This window comes from Haliotis cracherodii, unplaced genomic scaffold, assembly GCF_022045235.1.
Source record: "Haliotis cracherodii isolate W230 unplaced genomic scaffold, xgHalCrac1.p SCAF_25, whole genome shotgun sequence".
In the NCBI taxonomy this organism is placed as follows: Eukaryota; Metazoa; Mollusca; class Gastropoda; order Lepetellida; family Haliotidae; genus Haliotis; species Haliotis cracherodii.
In genome coordinates, this window is record NW_027266281.1 from 7,372,006 (window position 1) to 7,391,703 (window position 19,698).

Consider the following 19,698-nt stretch of genomic DNA (forward strand, 5'->3'; position numbering starts at 1 on the left):
AAACGTTTGGTGATCACGTTGCCATAAATATCAGAAGGTTCCTGGATGCCAAGCCTTTCAGCAATATCACTCTCTGCGGCATCGGGCTCATTACCGGTTCGGGAATTAAAGTCACCTCCAAGCATGATAAACATATCACCATATTTTTGTATAACATCTAACAAGGATTCAAATAATAAACTAATTCCACATTTTGTTGGTTTACCCCTGTACCAAGTTGACCCATCAGGATTGACATAAACACAAGCTACCAATACATCTTTTTCTAGCTTAAATACGGATTTATCCAAAATAACATATATCACATTCTGTCCAATAATGTGCTCTTTGACATAATTGACTAGAGACTTTCTAATAAGTACTACAATCCCCCCCCCGATAATCTCCCAAAAGATGACAATCTCTCTGCAGACAAAACATATGGCTGGAAAATCACCAAGCTGTTGATCAAAATCACAGTCCTTGGCCCATGTTTCTGTGAGTCCAATAAAGTCAAACTGTGTGATATATGAAACAAATTCATCGTCTAGAAGTTTATTAGTAATACCGGAAATGTTCCAGAACAAGAAATCTGAAATTGATTTAGTAACACAGCGATAATCCGGGCCTCGGACACACCTCTATTTATCATTAGTATCTGTGTCCTGCCTATCTGAATGCTGTTGGTAATCCTTAACTACAAGGGCACCACTCTTGTAGTAGCCTTGCTTGTTATTACGTCTCAAATCCTGGAGTACTTTCCTCTGGTGTGTGGTGAGATCACTGCCTATACCATATCCACTCTCCTCCACTCTCCTTCAGTTTATTGCGCTGAAAATGGAGTACCATCATTATGGGTGTTCAGTGTTTCGCAAATAACTTCCTTTATGTTCATTTTATTTTCATCAGGTTTCTCAGCGGCACCATACAGCAGTATATTCTGCTTCCGGCTGTACTGTTCTAGTTTATCCACAGTTTTCTCAAGGTTGTCAATCTTATCGGTAACATAACTATATGCTGACCTGTCTAAAGTAGAACTATGCTCCTCTACACAAGTGACACGTTCAGATAATGCATCTATGTCCAGCCGTAGTATTTCCTGTTGGCTTTTCATATCTGCTATTTGTAGTTTGAGTTCATCCACGGACTGATTCAATTTACGTGTGTCAGACTTTATATCACGGATATCCCTAGAAAGTTCACACTTCATTGCCCGAAGCTCTTGTAAAATCTCATCTTTACATGTTTGGAAGTCAACCTTTGGGGGCCCCGGGTTTAATTCCACATCCCCTGAGAGAAGCAAACGATTATGTTGATGAATGATTGTAGCACTCACCATAGTCATTGTGTAAAGGACCAGACATGTTGCCATGAGCCGGTAGCACATCTTTGTAAACGGTGTCCATTTCGTCCTGGGGTTGTAATCGCCAATATGGCCGACCTGTCTCGTACCTCGAGGGTGGGTGAAAATGCCGATTCGCACTCTCCAGACTTCAATACATAAACCCATCGTGAGTCAGGAGCGTCTTGGGTATGTTAGAAACCAATATGTCCTCACCAGATGTTGATGGTGGCCTTTGGTTTAACTTAAATTACAAAATGCGACGGACCCAAGTTTTGACCAACCGCCCTGTCCAAGGGTTTTGTGTTTTGTTGTTGTGCTTGCTTGTGGGGGAGTGTTGTTGCCATGTGGGCTGTGGGGTGCTTGGATGATGGTCGTGTTGTGGCGGTCGTGTTGTGGTTTGTTTTGCATGCGGGGGTTGATGTTTTGGCTATGATGAGATGTGGGAGGATTCGTGGTTGGTTGAGTGGCTGCTTGTGTGTGTGAGGTGGGTGCGGTTTCTCGGTAGGGGCCCCAGACAGAGCTGTCGGTTATGGGTGTGGTGTTTGTTTGTGGGATGGTGTTTGGGTGTGGTGTAGGGAGGAGTGGTTTGGATGCGGGTGTAGCAAATTTTCGTGTTTGGATTTTGGCCGTGTCTATGTTTATGTGTTTGTTGGCCTGCTGGGTGAGTGTGTGACTGTGTGGGCATTGGTTTGAAAGTGAAGTGTATTGGATGGATTTGCAGTGGGTGCACCAGGGTGTGCATGTGCCTGGGCAGTCTGTTTGTGTGCATTTTTTACATTTAGTTTTAGGGTATGTGCATTGGGAGGCAGTGTGATTGTATTTGAGGCACTAAACCCAGATCAAAGCGGTTTCACTCCTGGCCGCTCAACCCTAGATAACTTCGCCCGACTAGAGCAAGATATTTAGAGAGGACAACTAAATAAACAATATACCACAGGCATCTTCTTAGACTTCTCTAAAGCTTTCGACATGGTATGGCACGACGGGATAATACAAAAACTTTAAAAAATAGGACTCAAAGGTCAGATAATAAACTACATCCATGACTTCCTAAACAATCGTAAAATAACCGTGGGTATAGACCAAACACTATCGGACCAATGTCCCCTAGAAAATGGCACTCCCCAGGGTAGTATCCTCAGCCCCACCCTCTTCAATATAATGATAAACGATCTATTCGATGGCCTATCCCCTAAACTAAACACATCAAAATTCGCGGATGATCCGCACTAAAAGCATTAAAAGCATTAAAATTGCCCAAAATTTACTCCAAAAATCTCTAATAAAATACAACAATGGGCTGACAAATGGGGCTTCTCCCTTAACTCAGAAAAAAACAACAGGAATAGTATTCAAACTTCCCAGTTAGAGCCAGTTAGGCATCTTAGGGTGTTTAGGTCTTTACTGCATTTAGTTGTTAGCATCCCAGGTGAGATGTTCAAAGTCCTAAGAATTTGGTTTGTTTTTGAAATTTGATTGTTTGGTTGTTTAGCTGGCTTCTGATAGAGACGATGTTTAGTTTATATGCTAGTCGTAGGTATAAAGATTGTTTAGTAACTTTAGAAGTTCTAGGACAGTTATTAACACGTGTCGTGTCAGCCCTATGGCATTCGCGATTGTCCACTTCCAGAAAACATCCTGTGTTGGTTTAACATCAATTAGTAAAGGTTAATTAGGGATGTCCAACACGTTAATTAATGTCAAAACACTGTCATTTCCTGCCCTGCCCATTAACGGAGATATGATGTTTTCTTATGAAATATCGCGTATTAGTGTAATTTGCATGCTTTACCATTCATTGTACCATTCTAAACCATGTGAATGTTGTAATATCAGTCAATCGGGTGGGAAAACAGCCCAATCCTCGCTCTATAAAGGGGCATGTCAATCATTTTCCAAGTCCAGTTTGCAGTTTGTACTCCAAGCCAGCAACACCTCTCCAAGCCTCCAGAGCCTCCTCAAGCCCACGCACAGCACCGCTGATAGCAAGCCCAGGGAGAACTTCAAAGGTAATTATATAACCACTCACCCATCCATTCACAACAACCTACACCTCCTAATCAACGCTCACACCCAAGCCCAAACCTAAAACTACACTCACAAAGCCCACCTAAACAAACTCAAACACTTCAAATTAAAACACAAGCCCTCCAATTAATCTCTTAAAGCTTTAAACAACTCACAAACCCAAAACAACCAAAACACCGCAAACACTACTCACCCCTTCCAAAACACTCCATCCACAACCCCTCACCTCAAACACCAAAACTCACACACACATCCTATACACCCAATCCCAGCATGACAGACCAAAGACAAATCGAGATATGCGAAATATCTGGCATTACATCCCCTACACCTGCGGAGGCGCACAACACCTCCGACAGGGCAACACCCTCACTCATTCCCGCAGGCTACGGCGATGAAGACCCTCAAGCCTCCTACATGGAAACTCAACCCAGCACCCCACCTCCCCAAGCATGCAACTCAAAAAAACGCAAACTAGACGCATCGGCATCACCTACCTCACACACCCTCTCACCCGCAGCCCTCATCACCACATGGGCCCTCTACTTTTTTTCGGCCACCCCCTCAGTACAACTAGCTCCAACACTGACCATAAATAAAATAGGCATGTGGCTAAGGCAACAAAAAATCAATTACCTAAACATCAAACGTAGTTTCAAAGGATATCAGATAATCTTCCCAAATCAAGAATCCTACATAGCAGCAACTAAAATTAAACAAATATTCCAATTCACCGTAAATAGCTCTAAACCTAACTGGCAAATATACACTAGGGGAGTTATTCGAGTGCACCCAAGGGAAACCGACGAGGACCTCGACATATACGCCAAAGAAGCTAACACTATCCAAACCCAACCACAAATAACTAGCCTCCGCAGGATTAAATCAAACAGAAACGGGAAAACCACCCCCACACCTATTGTAATAATAAACTTCAAAAAAACAGCTAAACACCCTGAAGCCCCCAAACATATCACTTTCGGCGCTAACCATAACTTAGAGGTCAAACCATACATCAAGCAAGTAAAGCAATGTTCTAATTGCCTACAATACAATCACACCGCTAACCAATGTACTTTCAAAAAAACTAAATGCAAAAACTGTGCTCAAACGGACTGCCCAGGCATATGCACACCCTGGTGCATCCACTGCAAATCCATAAAACACTCATCACTCTCGAACCAATGCCCCCACAGACTATCACTCACCCAACAGGCCAACAGACATATAGACATAAACACGGCCAAAATCCAAACCAAAAAACCCACACCGCAAGCATACAAACCACTACTACCAACACCACCCTCAAACAACAACACTCACGCACGCAAAACAGTATACCCAGTCTCCGTATGGGACCCAAATCAGCGAGACGCATACACCGCAAATGAAATAAACACCCCACACATCCCACAAACTCACACTCTCACCCTCCCCGCCTCTCACCCTACAATTACCACATCTACACCCGCAAGCAAAACCCAACGCACAACGACCACCACACAACCAGCACCAACACAAGCCATCACAGCCACAAGGGCAACAACACTCCCAAACCTACAGGCAACCCCCGAACACCCAGTCAACAGGGAAACTACAGAAACCACTCAGACTCTCGCACCCAAACCCAGCATGCAACCCACCACCGAACAGATTGACCAAACTAAAGACAACTTAACCGAAGAGGACCAGTACACATCCTCAGAGGAAATAAACGAGCTTACCTTGTCAGCCCCAAAAACCAAAAGCTATAGAAAAAAACTCACCCAAAACGTAGCAAGCAAAAATCTGAACAACTTAGTCCTCCTACTAGCTTACGTGTTAAAGCAGTCTAATCCAGAAGCCAGCTCCAAAGCCTTCTTTGGTGTAGCACATAAACTAAAACTCGTCACCACCTCTTTCGAACGTTTCAGCAGCAACCTTAATAACCTACTAAAGTAAATACCTAAACCAAGCCTAAACCAAACATAAATCCACCCAGTTTCCCAATGGAAGGCCTAAACATTTTTCAATGGAATGCCAATGGCCTCGCCGGCCATGGTTCTGAACTCAAAGCTAAATTCAAAATAGATAAAGGTCCCCATGTAGCTTGTATTCAAGAAACCAAATTCTCACATAAAACTAAATTCAACCTACCAAATTATAACGCAGTGAGAACCGACAGGTCCAAAACCATGCCAGGCAGAACAGGAGGAGGTCTAATCATCTACGTTAGAGAGGATATTAACTACGAGGAAGTTAAAGTAAACACTCCTAATCTAGAAGCTAATGGAATCCAAGTCACCATCAATAACCAAAAAATAAAAATCATAAACATCTATCACTCAACACTAAAACAAATTAAAGATACAGACCTAGATGTCCTTTACCAATTAGGAAATAAATCAACCATCTTCCTAGGAGACTTCAATGCCCATCATCCTACCTGGGGCATTGCAGATAAACTAGACAACCATGGACAACTAATATCAGAGTGGATCGAAAAAAATGACCTAATACTATTAAACAATAACCAACCAACTAGGTACGACAAAACCCACCACACCATGTCGGCTATCGACTTAACAATATGTACGCCAGACTTAGCACAAAGTCTGATGTGGGACGTCCACCCAGTACCTCTAGGCAGCGACCACTTTCCCATAAATATAACCCTAGGAAATATAAAAATACCAAATCAAATCCCTAAACAGGAACCTAAATTTCAGTACAAAAACGCCAACTGGGACCAATTCCAAGAATTATGCAACGAAGCTAATCTAAACGATTTAGAAACAACAGACCCCGAAACATTCTGTCAAAACCTAACTAACTTCATAATCAACGCAGCCAAATCCGCAATCCCCTTCAAATCATCCAACCCAGGAAAACCCACTGTCCCTTGGTGGAATGAGGAAATAGAGCTAACTAGACTAAAACGCAAATCAGCTTTCAACAGAGCTAAACGAGACCCCTCTCATCTCAAAACAGCTCATGAACTTAACCACCAAGTGCAAAACCTAGTTAAAACTGCTAAAACCAAAAACTGGAAAAAATTCTGTGAGGAGCTAAATCACCACACCGATGCTAGGAAGGTGTGGCGCAAAATTCACGCCATACGAGGCATCAAACGGCACAAAAAAAGCCCCAATATAAACAACTCAACTAACCCCACCCAAAAGGCCAACAACCTAGCCAAACACTTCTCTAAAGTTAGCAGCAACAGTAACTTCAGTAAGAAATTCCAAGATAAACTAAATAAAGAAACCAAATTCTCCAAAGAAAACAGACAAGACAACCTAGAAATAAATCAACCTTACACCATAGAAGAACTAAATCACGTACTAAACAATAGAAAAAAAGGAACAGCCCCTGGCCTAGACCTCACCTCTTACCAAATAATCAAACACTTACCTACCAAACTACTCCAAACTTTACTTAAACTATACAACCTAGTCTACCTAAACGGACAGGTCCCATCCTCATGGAAGGAAGCTCTAGTAATCCCAATACCTAAACCAAATAAACCAGCAGATCAGGCAAACTCCTATAGGCCCATCTCCTTAACCTCAAATCTCTGCAAAATAATGGAACTTATGACTAAAAATAGGCTACAGCACTACCTAGACCAAAACAACATCATAAACCCTGACCAAAGCGGCTTCACTCCTGGCCGATCAACTCTCGATAACCTTGCCCGACTAGAACAGGATATAAAAACAGGACAGCTAAACAAGCAATACACCATAGGCATATTCCTCGACTTCTCTAAAGCTTTCGATATGGTATGGCACCACGGGCTAATACAAAAACTAAAAAAAATAGGACTAAAAGGTCAAATAATAAACTTCATCCAAGATTTCCTAAACAATCGCAAAATTACCGTGGGTATAGACCATACACTATCGGACCAGTGTCCCCTAGAAAATGGCACTCCCCAGGGCAGCATCCTCAGCCCAACCCTCTTCAATATAATGATAAATGATCTATTCGAGGGCTTATCCCCTAAACTAAACACTTCAAAATTCGCGGATGACGGAGCCCTATGGATCCGCACTAAAAGCATTAAAATGGCAGAAAACTTAATCCAAAAATCTCTAAATAAAATACAACAATGGGCAGACAAATGGGGCTTCTCCCTTAACTCAGATAAAACAACAGGAATAGTATTCAAACATAAAAACATGAAACCTGCCTACCCAATCCTCCAGCTAAACAACCAAACAATCAAATTCCAAAAACAAACAAAATTCTTAGGACTTATTTTCGATCAACACCTCACCTGGGAGGCTCACGTCCAAAACCTAAAAACTAGATGCAGCAAAGACCTTAACACATTAAGATGTCTCACCGGCTCTAACTGGGGAGCCTCCAAAGATACCCTCCTCTCACTATATACAACACTAATTAGATCAAAACTAGACTACGGCTGTGCCATATACAATACCCTAAACAACTCTCTTTCTAAAAAACTTGACTCAATACAATATCAGGCTCTCAAACTAATTACACGCACCCAACATGGCACCTCCTACACCTCACTTCAGGCCCTTACAGGAGAAATGCCACTAAATCTACGCAGGGAACATCTAAGCCTTAATTTCTGGGCCGCGTCCCAAACAAACCCTCTCATCCAAAACCTAATTAACCAAAACATTAGCCCAAGAAACCAAGCTCTAGCTCGCAAACACCCCTTACTCACACCAATATCCCAAAGAATAACTAACTACCTCAATGAACACCAAACTCAAAATCTTAAACAAAACTGCAAAAAATCAAATATCTTCACCCCTAAACTCAAAATACCCCAAATAGACACAACGCTAGCTAACCAAATAAATAAACAAACCGACCCAAACATAGCTAAAACCACCACACTTGCATACATACACGAAAATTGGCCAAATTGGTGTCACATATACACTGACGGATCTTCAGACCCGATCTCCAACCACACAGGCTTCGGAGTCCATACCACACAACCAGTTATATCCACACAATCTTACCGACTCCCTAACAACCAATCTATATTCACGGCCGAACTTATGGGCATGGCCTCAGCCCTGCATAACCAACAATCTAAAAACAACAAAAAAATCCTAATTCTCACTGACTCCCTTAGTGGACTACAAGCCCTCCAAAACAAAAATACCAAAAAACGACCTAAATTAATAAACCAAATACTTAAAAGCTCCAACGACCTAACAAAAGCAGGCAAACAAATAACCTTCTTGTGGATCCCCGCCCACGTAGGAATTTACGGCAATGAAAGCGCCGATAAAGCAGCTAAATTATCTCTCAAAATACCAGAAATAAGCCTAAACCTACCCATCTCAAAATCAGAAATTAAAAGTGTAAACAAACAAAAAATAACCAAAAAATGGCATAATCAATATCAAAACTCAAATAGCCAAATAAAAAAAGTGCTCAGAAAACCACTAACCAAACCTAAAATCCTACACCCCTCTAAACAAATTGACAGATTAATTACAAAACTCCAAACAGGACACACCAACCTAAATAACCACCTAAAACAACTTAAAAGACACACCACAGGCAACTGCCCCCACTGCAAACAACCCGAAACCACAGAACACGCACTCATTCACTGCACCCACTATCAAACACACAGAACCACACTACAAACCGCCCTCAATCTAAATAAGGTTCCTACTCTAGATGAAATACTAAACCCTCAAAATAAACTAGAAAATTTCAAGGCCCTAGGCGTATTCCTAATCAAAACAGACCTAATTAAGCGCATCTAAAAATTAATTAATCTACCAATCCAAAATCCAATAAACATACAAACACCCACCTCACCCGGCTCCCTTAGTTCCCTCCTCCACCCACCTCGGCATTTATTCCAAATTTCAAAATTTCAAAAAATCAATATAAGCAACCCCTAAAAGCCCCCTCTTGGGTTGCACACACCACTTTCACCCTTCTCGGAATACACTAAATGGTCCGGCCAGGCCCGTGTGCGAAATACGCTGTAGTCGGAAAGCGCACGTTAAATCTTTTATATCAGTCAGTCAGTCATTTTCCAAAACCACCACACTTGCATACATACACGAAAATTGGCCAAATTGGTGTCACATATACACTGACGGATCTTCAGACCCGATCTCCAACCACACAGGCTTCGGAGTCCATACCACACAACCAGTTATATCCACACAATCTTACCTACTCCCTAACAACCAATCTATATTCACGGCCGAACTTATGGGCATGGCCTCAGCCCTGCATAACCAACAATCTAAAAACAACAAAAAAATCCTAATTCTCACTGACTCCCTTAGTGGACTACAAGCCCTCCAAAACAAAAATACCAAAAAACGACCTAAATTAATAAACCAAATACTTAAAAGCTCCAACGACCTAACAAAAGCAGGCAAACAAATAACCTTCTTGTGGATCCCCGCCCACGTAGGAATTTACGGCAACGAAAGCGCCGATAAAGCAGCTAAATTATCTCTCAAAATACCAGAAATAAGCCTAAACCTACCCATCTCAAAATCAGAAATTAAAAGTGTAAACAAACAAAAAATAACCAAAAAATGGCATAATCAATATCAAAACTCAAATAGCCAAATCAAAAAAGTGCTCAGAAAACCACTAGCCAAACCTAAAATCCTACACCCCTCTAAAAAAATCGACAGATTAATTACAAAACTCCAAACAGGACACACTAACCTAAATAACCACCTAAAACAACTTAAAAGACACACCACAGGCAACTGCCCCCACTGCAAACAACCCGAAACCACAGAACACGCACTCATTCACTGCACCCACTATCAAACACACAGAACCACACTACAAACCACCCTCAATCTAAATAAGGTTCCTACTCTAGATGAAATACTAAACCCTCAAAATAAACTAGAAAACTTCAAGGCCCTAGGCGTATTCCTAATCAAAACAGATCTAATTAAGCGCATCTAAAAATTAATTAATCTACCAATCCAAAATCCAATAAACATACAAACACCCACCTCACCCGGCTCCCTTAGTTCCCTCCTCCACCCACCTCGGCATTTATTCCAAATTTAAAAATTTCAAAAAATCAATATAAGCAACCCCTAAAAGCCCCCCCTTGGGTTGCACACACCACTTTCACCCTTCTCGGAATACACTAAATGGTCCGGCCAGGCCCGTGTGCGAAATACGCTGTAGTCGGAAAGCGCACGTTAAATCTTCTATATCAGTCAGTCAGTCAGTCATTTTCCAAGTTTAAATGACCCCTGATACTTTATGAATACTTTATGACAGTTTATGGGGTCAAAATCAATGCTGATTATTCATAAACTTAATGCTTCGTACTATAGGCCTGTGGCCTCTTCAGTGCTGAATAAAGATTGAAAATACATCAATCAATCAAAGATGAAGGTAACTTTATACATCAGAGTTCTTCAATTCAATTCTTTATTGTATGAAAGGCCACAGGCCCATATACAACAGAGTTACATAACATATTTTATAAAATACAAAGTCAAGGTAACAATTCACTTCGTAACAAAAAAGCATTATGTATGTACAAAGCCAGTTGATGTTGTGTTATAAGATCCTTGCAAGACAGTAATGAAGACAATCTTTTAGCATTAAAATGAGATAGAGACCACTGCGGTTAGTACTTGTCTCTTAGATTTTCGTATATAGGGCAAATAAACATGAAATGGTATTCATCAGAGTTCTTGAGAATAAGTTCATGTTTTGTTCTTAGACTTACATTTCAACCATCGATTGTGTTCACATGTAGACTCAAACTGGTATATTAAAAAAATGTATACAGACAACAAAAACTGTATTAGAAACAACAAACTCTGTAAACTTTTAAGCATAGTTTTTGTATAACATTTCAAAAGCGTGGTTTGTTTGCATTGAAATATAAACAAAGGAATCTGTAATTAAAATGTGTCAGGTGAAAAAGCTTTTACATAAAAGAGCAAAATACATGGGGGAGAGTAAATATATAATTCTATATAACTTTTCTTGAATGGAGCACATTTTACAAAAAAGATAACCCAAGCATATTCGATATTACCGTGTTTAAAGAATTTATATCAGTCATATATTTCTAACTTAGATCACCCGTATGTAACCCAGGTAAAGCATGCATAACGGGGAACATTGTAATGTTGGTACAGGTTATCGTGTCTTCGTGCTTTAGCATTACACATTTTCATATTCCTCTAAGTTTTAATGTTTATTTGTTTATGTATTTTTTGTTTATTTATTTCTCTCCTTTATTTTTTCTGGGTTATATATTTAGTTACTTGTGTGTGTGTGGTTGTTTGTTTTTATTTGTTGGTTTTTATTGATTTTGCGGGGTTTTTTTCTTTTCGGGTGTGGGAAGGGGGGTGGGGGGGTGGGCACTTTTCCTTTCGTTTTTCATAATCATTTTTTTTAAAGTTGTATATAACGTATGAATCCCTTTTCAGATTCACCGCCAGCCCGATTGTAACAATTACATGATCAATTTGCTTTGTCGATGCCGGCTGATGTTGTTCAATACAGGCTGATAGTGGGTGTTTTTGAATCTATTCTACATGCTAAACATTTCGGGAAGATGATACACATTTCACTATATTTTGGGTTACTTTGCTTATATAATTTCCGATTATCATTCTTAGTTTTACTTTTTCTCTTCTGCTGCGGTGATATCCATCCGAATCCAGGACCTTTGCATAGTCCAGATTTAAAGATTATATATCTAAACCTACGCAGTCTTAAAGACAAAGTAGATTTTATCAGTGCTGAATTAGATAGTTATGATGTTGTATGTTAAACAGAAACCTGCTTGCACCATGATATTCTAGCCACTGATATTACACTGATACCATTTTCATATCGTAGCCTGTATTAAGGAATATATTCTAGATCTAAAATCAGAGTATAACGGACAGCCTGAGCTGGAGCCGCGCGTGGATATATTGACAGTTTTTACGTAGTTAGTGTTAAAACCGAATGTTTGCGAGGATTAATAAGATTTCTGAATTCTGTTACAACAGTAACCGTACATGTATTTGTTACATTAAGACATTTCATTCAAATTTGTTTGGTATGATTATGTCTTATAATTATTTTAGGATGGAAAGTACAGTTACCAAATAAAATATGCTGAAATATCAATTCATTATGACCATATTTCATAATCTATTTTTTAAAGTAACCCTCCATACATTAAAGGTAACTCTTTAAAGAATATAGTACTTAAAGACATTGCAACAAACCGAATAATCAGGGGGGAGACTTTATACTAAGGGGGGCGCGAAACATATCCGCCCGGGGGAAATTTATTTCAGAACAGATTCTCCGGGGGAGAATCTGTACCGGTATAAAATCTCCGGGGGGAGAATTTGTACGGGGGAGAGTTTATACCGGGACACCGGCACTATTCCGAGAAGAAGTGGAGAAACTGCGGGACGGTGCATGGACAGGTGACAACACGGCTGTCATCGCTGTAATGCCGACCTTTGTATCAGCAAGAACGAGTCTCTACCGTACAGGTTACACACAACCAAATATTTTCCCATATACTTCTATAGTAACGTTATATATTTTTTTAAAATAACTAAGCATTCAACAGCTATTACCTGTACGTGTGTGCACAGTTTGGCCTTAGAGCAGCAATAAAAATGACTACCTAAGTCAGCTCCTTTTCCGAGTACCGGAAGCTAAACACAACACCCCCAGTTTCGCACCAAATGTCACCTACTTGAAAATAGCTGTGGTCACATTCAGCATAAATCATCATGTTGAAAAAGACAGTACTAAATATAGAAAAACATGGTCAGTTTTACTAACTGGATGGATGTACATTTGAAAGACATAAAAATCTTACAGAATATCCTCCAATCACAGCCTGCAGATATCTCTCGATCTGCACTGAAGGCTCCCTACGAAAACCGCACTGTCCAAACTGGTACTGATTTGGTGTAGTAGAACCTAAAAGACTAAATGCCAGACCACAAGACCCTGGCACCAGACTTTGCCATGTTTCTTTTGCAGATGGACTTTGAGGATGCAGCGCGAAATGATGTTCGCACTGTGTTGGAGTGTACATGCAAAGGCTGTTTTTTTCTATTCTGTTACACACAGTGCATCTGGAGAAGAGTCCAAAACATCGGCTTGCAGAATCCCTAGAAGGAGTGTCCCGAGATCAGGACTTTCGTGCGCAGAATCACTGGACTTCCACTGATACCAAGGTACCGGTATATTGACTCTCGCGATTGCGAGTCATGGATTATGCTGACTAAGGCCCCGACCTGTTACATTTTTAGTAATCTATAGCTATATCACGAAGTAACTGTAAATATCATTTAATGTGTTATGTCTTTTTAATGATTGTGATGGATGACTTTCATTATGATGTATGTTGAAATATAACAAACGAGTAAATGCTTCTTTGGTGTAGAATCGTGTTTGTTGTCTTATTTAATAATAGAAAAAGTTCTTCCATAAGAGATGATCAGGTATCTTCTCCATATAATTGCCAATGATTATGTTGTTTCACAGCCGAGCATGATGTGGGAGGTTGTTTAATTAACGCAAGTTTCAATTGGTTGGATCCTTGGTTACCATAATCCGTATGTAATTGCCCTGTTAGTCAGTTTCACCTGAGGCCGACTTACCAAATCTACCCTTTTACCAAATGTCTGCCTAGGGTAGGGGGTAGGGGGTAGGGGGAAGGGTGGCGAAACCACGAGTGAAAGTTTCTCATCTCTCCGTCACAAGATGAGAGAAATGTGATATTTTACGAGACATATGGAATATCCTATTTATTGTTTACTTTTTGTGTTCGGGAAATTTACGTCACATTCATTACGTGACACTACAGTAACAGAACATTCTTCTAAATGTCCCAGGCAGGCACTATCAACAATACACAGGACATTCTGGTGTAATGCCGGTGTCCCGGTATAAACTCTCCCCCGTACAAATTCTCCCCCTCCCGGAGATTTTATACCGGTACAGATTCTCCCCCGGAGAATCTGTTCTGAAATAAAATCTCCCCCGGGCGGATATTTTTCGCGCCCCCCTCAGTATAAAGTCTCCCCCCTGATTATTCGGTTTGTTGCAATGTGTTTAAGTAATATATTCTTTAAATAGTTATCTTTAATGTATGGAGGGTTACTTTAAAAAATAGATTATGAAATAATGAAATTATGTCATAATGAATTGATATTTCAGCATATTTTATTTGGTAACCGTACCTTCCATCCTAAAGTAATTATAAGACATAATCATAACAAACAAATTTGAATGAAATGTCTTAATGTAACAAATACATATACGGTTACTGTTGTAACAGAATTCAGAAATCTTATTAATCCTCGCAAACATTCGGTTTTAACACTAACTACGTAAACACTGTCAATATATCCACGCGCGCCTCCAGCTCATGCTGTCCGTTATACTCTGATTTTAGATCTAAAATATATTCCTTAATACAGGCTACGATATGAAAATGGTATCAGTGTAATATCAGTGGCTAGAATATCATGGTGCAAGCAGGTTTCTGTTAAACATACAACATCATAACTATCTAATTCAGCACTGATAAAATCTACTTTGTCTTTAAGACTGCGTACGTTTAGATATATAATCTTTAAATCTGGACCATGCAAAGGTCCTGGATTCGGATGGATATCACCATCGAACCCGGGTCTTCAGCCTGACCCGCATCACCGCAGCAGAAGAGAAAAAGTAAAACTAAGAATGATAATCGGAAATTATATAAGCAAAGTAACCCAAAATATAGAAAAATGTGTATCATCTTCCCGAAATGATTAGTATGTAGAATAGATTCAAAAACACCCACTATCAGCCTGTATTGAACGGTCTCCTCCCATTAGTAAGACAGCCCAGTTGTGAGACACTTTAAAACAACAATGTCATACCTGGTTGCACATGTTAATCAGGTAATTAACCCCTATCATGAAAATGGACTTTTCCTATTATAGACAAAAGAAATTACTCAAGATGTTTGATACCCTCTTTTACTTTATTTCATAAAACATTTTAATTCATCCATCCCTTAAATCCATTGTTTTAACATATTCGCCATTAAGCGTTCAGTTAAAGTAAATATCACAGTTTACATCACAGTTCACATCGAGGTTGTCACACTGACACAACCTTAATCCATCTTCAGAAGTTTGCCAACAGCATCCAAGAACTGGAGTGGTGTCTTGACACCCTGGGATAGCTGATCCTTCAGTCTGGAAAGTCGACTGTCAATCTCCTTGTACACACGCTTTCTTGCTGGTGGGGGGTGGTCGGGTAGCCTTGTGGTTAAAGCGTTCGCTCGTCACGCTGAATACCCGGGTTCGGTTAGGATGACGATGATTCAGTGATGCATTTGGGGCGACTGTGGAAAACCTCCAGGTGGTTGTTGGTCCTTGGGCCAAATTTCTGGTGATGATCCCACAGTGAAAGAGGGAATCTGGCTTCATAATCCACCCAGTTTGTGACTATGTGGTAGTTGAATTCGTCAGCATTCGGTACATCGGGAGACTGGTTCTTGGAGTCAATCCATGCATCCTGAACCTGTTGAAGAGGCAGCAGAGGCAAGGCAGCAGCTCGTCGGATCCACTGTTCCACAAGGGGGTTATTTCTGTATCAAACAGCAAGACCTTCACCGTCGGCAAAAAGCAGAAACCGCTCACCATCATGGGTCTCTCTCCAGGGTGCTGCAATGTCGACTTCAGCTCTGGTTTTAGGGAGTTTCGGGATCGTGTGACTGCGGTGTCTGCACATGGCGCTGCCGACCTAGCTGAAGGAGGGAAATATAGCTGCAGCCTCCGGATCATGTCTCAAGACCTCGTCGTTGTAGAGGGCTGGCATAGGAGAGGTTGGTTCTTCTCTTGCTCTCTTCCTTAAGCTGCCAAGGAACTGGATTCAGCTGGTACTTACTTACTTACTTACTTTGGAGATTTAACGTGCGCTTTCCGACTGATGCGTATTTCGCACACGGGCCCGGCCAGGCCATTTAATGTGTTTCCGAAAGGGGCGAGGGTGGTCTGTGCAACCCAAGAGGGGGCTTTAGGGGTTGCTTATATAGAATTTGGGAATTTTGAGATTTGGAATAGATGCCGATGGGGTTGGGGAGGAGAACTAAGGGAGCTGGGTATGGTGGATGATTGTTTGTTTATGTGATTTTGATTTGGTAGGTTATTATGGTTTTAGATGCGTTTTATTAGTTCCGTTTTTATTAAGAATACGCCTAAGGCCTTGAAGTTTTCTAGTTTATTTTGTGGGTTTAGTATTGCTTCTAGAGTGAGAGCCTTGTTTAGATTGAGGGTGGTTTGTAATGCGGTTCGATGTGTTAGGTAGTGTGTGCAGTGGATGAGTGCGTGTTCTGGGGTTTCTGGTTGTTTGCAGTGTGGGCAGTTACCTGTAGTGTGTTTTTTAAATTTTTTTAGGTGGTTATTTAGGTTGGTGTGTCCTGTTTGGAGTTTAGTGATTACTCTGTCGATTTTTTTGGATGGATGGAGAATTTTTGGTTTGGTTAGTGGTTTGCTGAGCACTCTTTTGATTTGGCTATTTGAGTTTAGATATAGGTTATGCCATTTTTTTGTGATTTTTTGTTTGTTTACACTTTTAATTTCTGATTTTGAGATGGGTAAGTTTAAGCTTATTTCTGGGATTTTGAGGGATAGTTTAGCTGCTTTATCGGCGTTTTCATTACCGTATATTCCTACGTGGGCGGGTATCCACAAGAAGGTTATTTGTTTGCCTGCTTTTGTTAGGTCGTTGGAGCTTTTAAGTATTTGATTTATTAATTTAGGTCGGTTTTTGGTATTTTTGTTTTGGAGGGCTTGTAGTCCACTTAGGGAGTCAGTAAGTATTAGGATTTTTTGGTTGTTTTTGGATTCTTGATTGTGGAGGGCTGAGGCCATGCCCATTAGTTCGGCCGTGAATATTGATTGGTTATTTGGGAGTCGGAAGGATTGTGTGGTTTTAGTTGGTTGTGTGGTATGGACTCCGAAACCCGTGTGTTTGGAGGTCGGATCTGAGGATCCGTCCGTGTAAATGTGACACCAATTTGGCCAATTTTTGTGTATATATGCTAGTGTGGTAGTTTTAGCTATGTATGGGTCGGTTTGTTTTTTTATTTGGCTAGCTAGTGTTGTGTCTATTTTGGGTATTTTAAGTTTAGGGGTGAAGATATTTGATTGTTTGCAGTTTTGTTTAAGATTTTTAATTTGGTGATTCAGCTGGTGTCTTCTGGTGGGTGGTTGTGTACAGTGAAACTTATTGAGTAAGCTCCTATTAGCTCCTAACTCATTTATTTCCTGAGAATTTTCAAACAGAATTACTGGCCTACTCTTATTAATTAATCCGCTAATCATGGGCTGTGACCATTGTTAAGTGGGTAGACTGGCTGTGTTTGTTTAATTAATCCCACCTTCTCCACTGTCTTACAATGGGTGTCTCACTAATGGGATGTCACCTATTGAACCGGCATCGGCAAAGTAAAGTTACTTACTTACTTACTTATATTAGGAGATTTTACGTGCGCTTTCCGACTGAAGCGTATTTCGCACACGGGCCCGGTCGGGCCATTTAGTGAGGTTCTAGGCGGGACGAGAGGTGTGCAACCTGAGTGGGGTTTTTAGAGGTTGCTTAAATAAATTTTTGAAAATTTTGAAATTTGGAATATATGCCTTGGGGGTGTGGTTAGGACTAAGGGAGTGTGTAGGGGTGGGTTGGTGTATTACATGCTAGTGTTTATTAATTGGTTATGTTTAGATTCGGTTGATTAGGTCCGTTTTAGTTAGGTATATGCCTAGGGCTTTGAATATTTCTGGGTTATTTAGGGGGTTTAGTAATGCTTCTAAGGTAAGAGCTGTATTTATTTTCAGTTTGGTTTTAAGTGTTGTTCTGTGGGTGTTGTAGTGGGTGCAGTGTAGGAGGGCGTGTTCTATTGTTTCTGAATGTTTGCAATGTGGGCACTTCCCGTTTGCGTGTTTTTTAAGTTTTTGGAGATGGCTATTTAGTTTGGTGTGACCTGTTTGGAGTTTGGTGATTATCCTGTCGATTTTTTTGGAGGGGTGGAGGATTTTTGGTTTGGGAAGGGGTTTTTTGAGGATTTTAATGATTTGGGTGTTTGTGTTTTGATAGAGGTTATGCCATTTTTGGGAGATTTTGCGTTTGTTGATACTTTTGATCTCTGCTTTGGATATTGGTAGCTTTAGGCTAATTTCCGGGATTTTAAGTGATTTTTTAGCGGCTAGGTCAGCGTTTTCGTTCCCGTATATTCCTACGTGGGCTGGGATCCATATAAGTACTATTTCCTTGCCTGCCTCTCTTAGGTTATTTATACTTTTTAGGATTTGGTTAATTAATTTGGGTCGATTTTTGGTGTTTTTGCTTTGGAGGGCCTGTAGTCCACTTAGTGAGTCTGTAAGTATTAGGATTTTTTTTTGGTTTTTAGTGTGCTGGTTATGGAGGGCTGCGACCATACCCATGAGCTCTGCAGTGAATATGGATTGGTTGTTTGGGAGTCGGTAGGATTGCGTATTTCTGGTTGGTTGGGCTATGTGGACTCCGAAACCTGTATGATTTGTGATCGGATCAGCGGATCCGTCTGTATATATGTGACACCAATTTGGCCAGTTTTGATGTATGTAAGCTAGTGAGGTGGATTTAGCTATATTTGGATCTGTTTGTTTGTTGATTTTGTTTGCTAGTGATGTGTCTATTTTTGGAATTTTGAGTTTAGGGGTGAATACATTGGAGTTTTTGCAGTTTTGTTTTAGGTTTCCTATTTGGTGTTCGTTACGGTAGTTTAGTATTCGTTGGGATATCGGTGTGAGGAGGGGGTGTTTCCTGGTTAGAGCCTGGTTTTGGGGACGGATATTTTGATCTAGTAGGTTTTGGAGGAGAGGATTTGATTGGGCCGCTGCCCAGAAATTTAGTGTTAGATATTGTCTACGAAGATTTAGTGGCATTTCTCCTGTTAAGGCCTGAAGTGAAGTGAGGGAGGTGCCTTGTTGAGTACGTGTGACTAGTTTTAGAGCTTGGTACTGTATTGAGTCTAGTTTTTGGGCTAAGCTTTTGTTTAAGGTGTCGTATATGGCGCAGCCATAGTCTAATTTGGATCTGATTAGGGATGTATAGAGGCTGAGGAGAGTATCTTTGGAGGCACCCCAGTTGGAGCCGGTTAAACATCTTAGTGTGTTTAGGTCTTTGCTACATTTGGTAATTAGGTTTGCGACGTGGGCATCCCAGGAGAGATGTTCGTCGAAGATTAGGCCTAGGAATTTGGTTTGTTTTTGGAACTGGATTGGTTTGTTGTTTAGTTTGAGATTTGGGGTGGTCTTTCTCATACTTTTATGTTTAAATACTATTCC

The 19,698-nt window shown here is 40.6% G+C and overlaps 1 pseudogene; it reads right to left on the minus strand.

Annotated features, from left to right (window-relative positions):
• Positions 1–620: 620 nt before the first annotated feature.
• On the minus strand, positions 621–1,489 carry LOC139472860 (uncharacterized; annotated as a pseudogene).
• Positions 1,490–19,698: the final 18,209 nt, after the last annotated feature.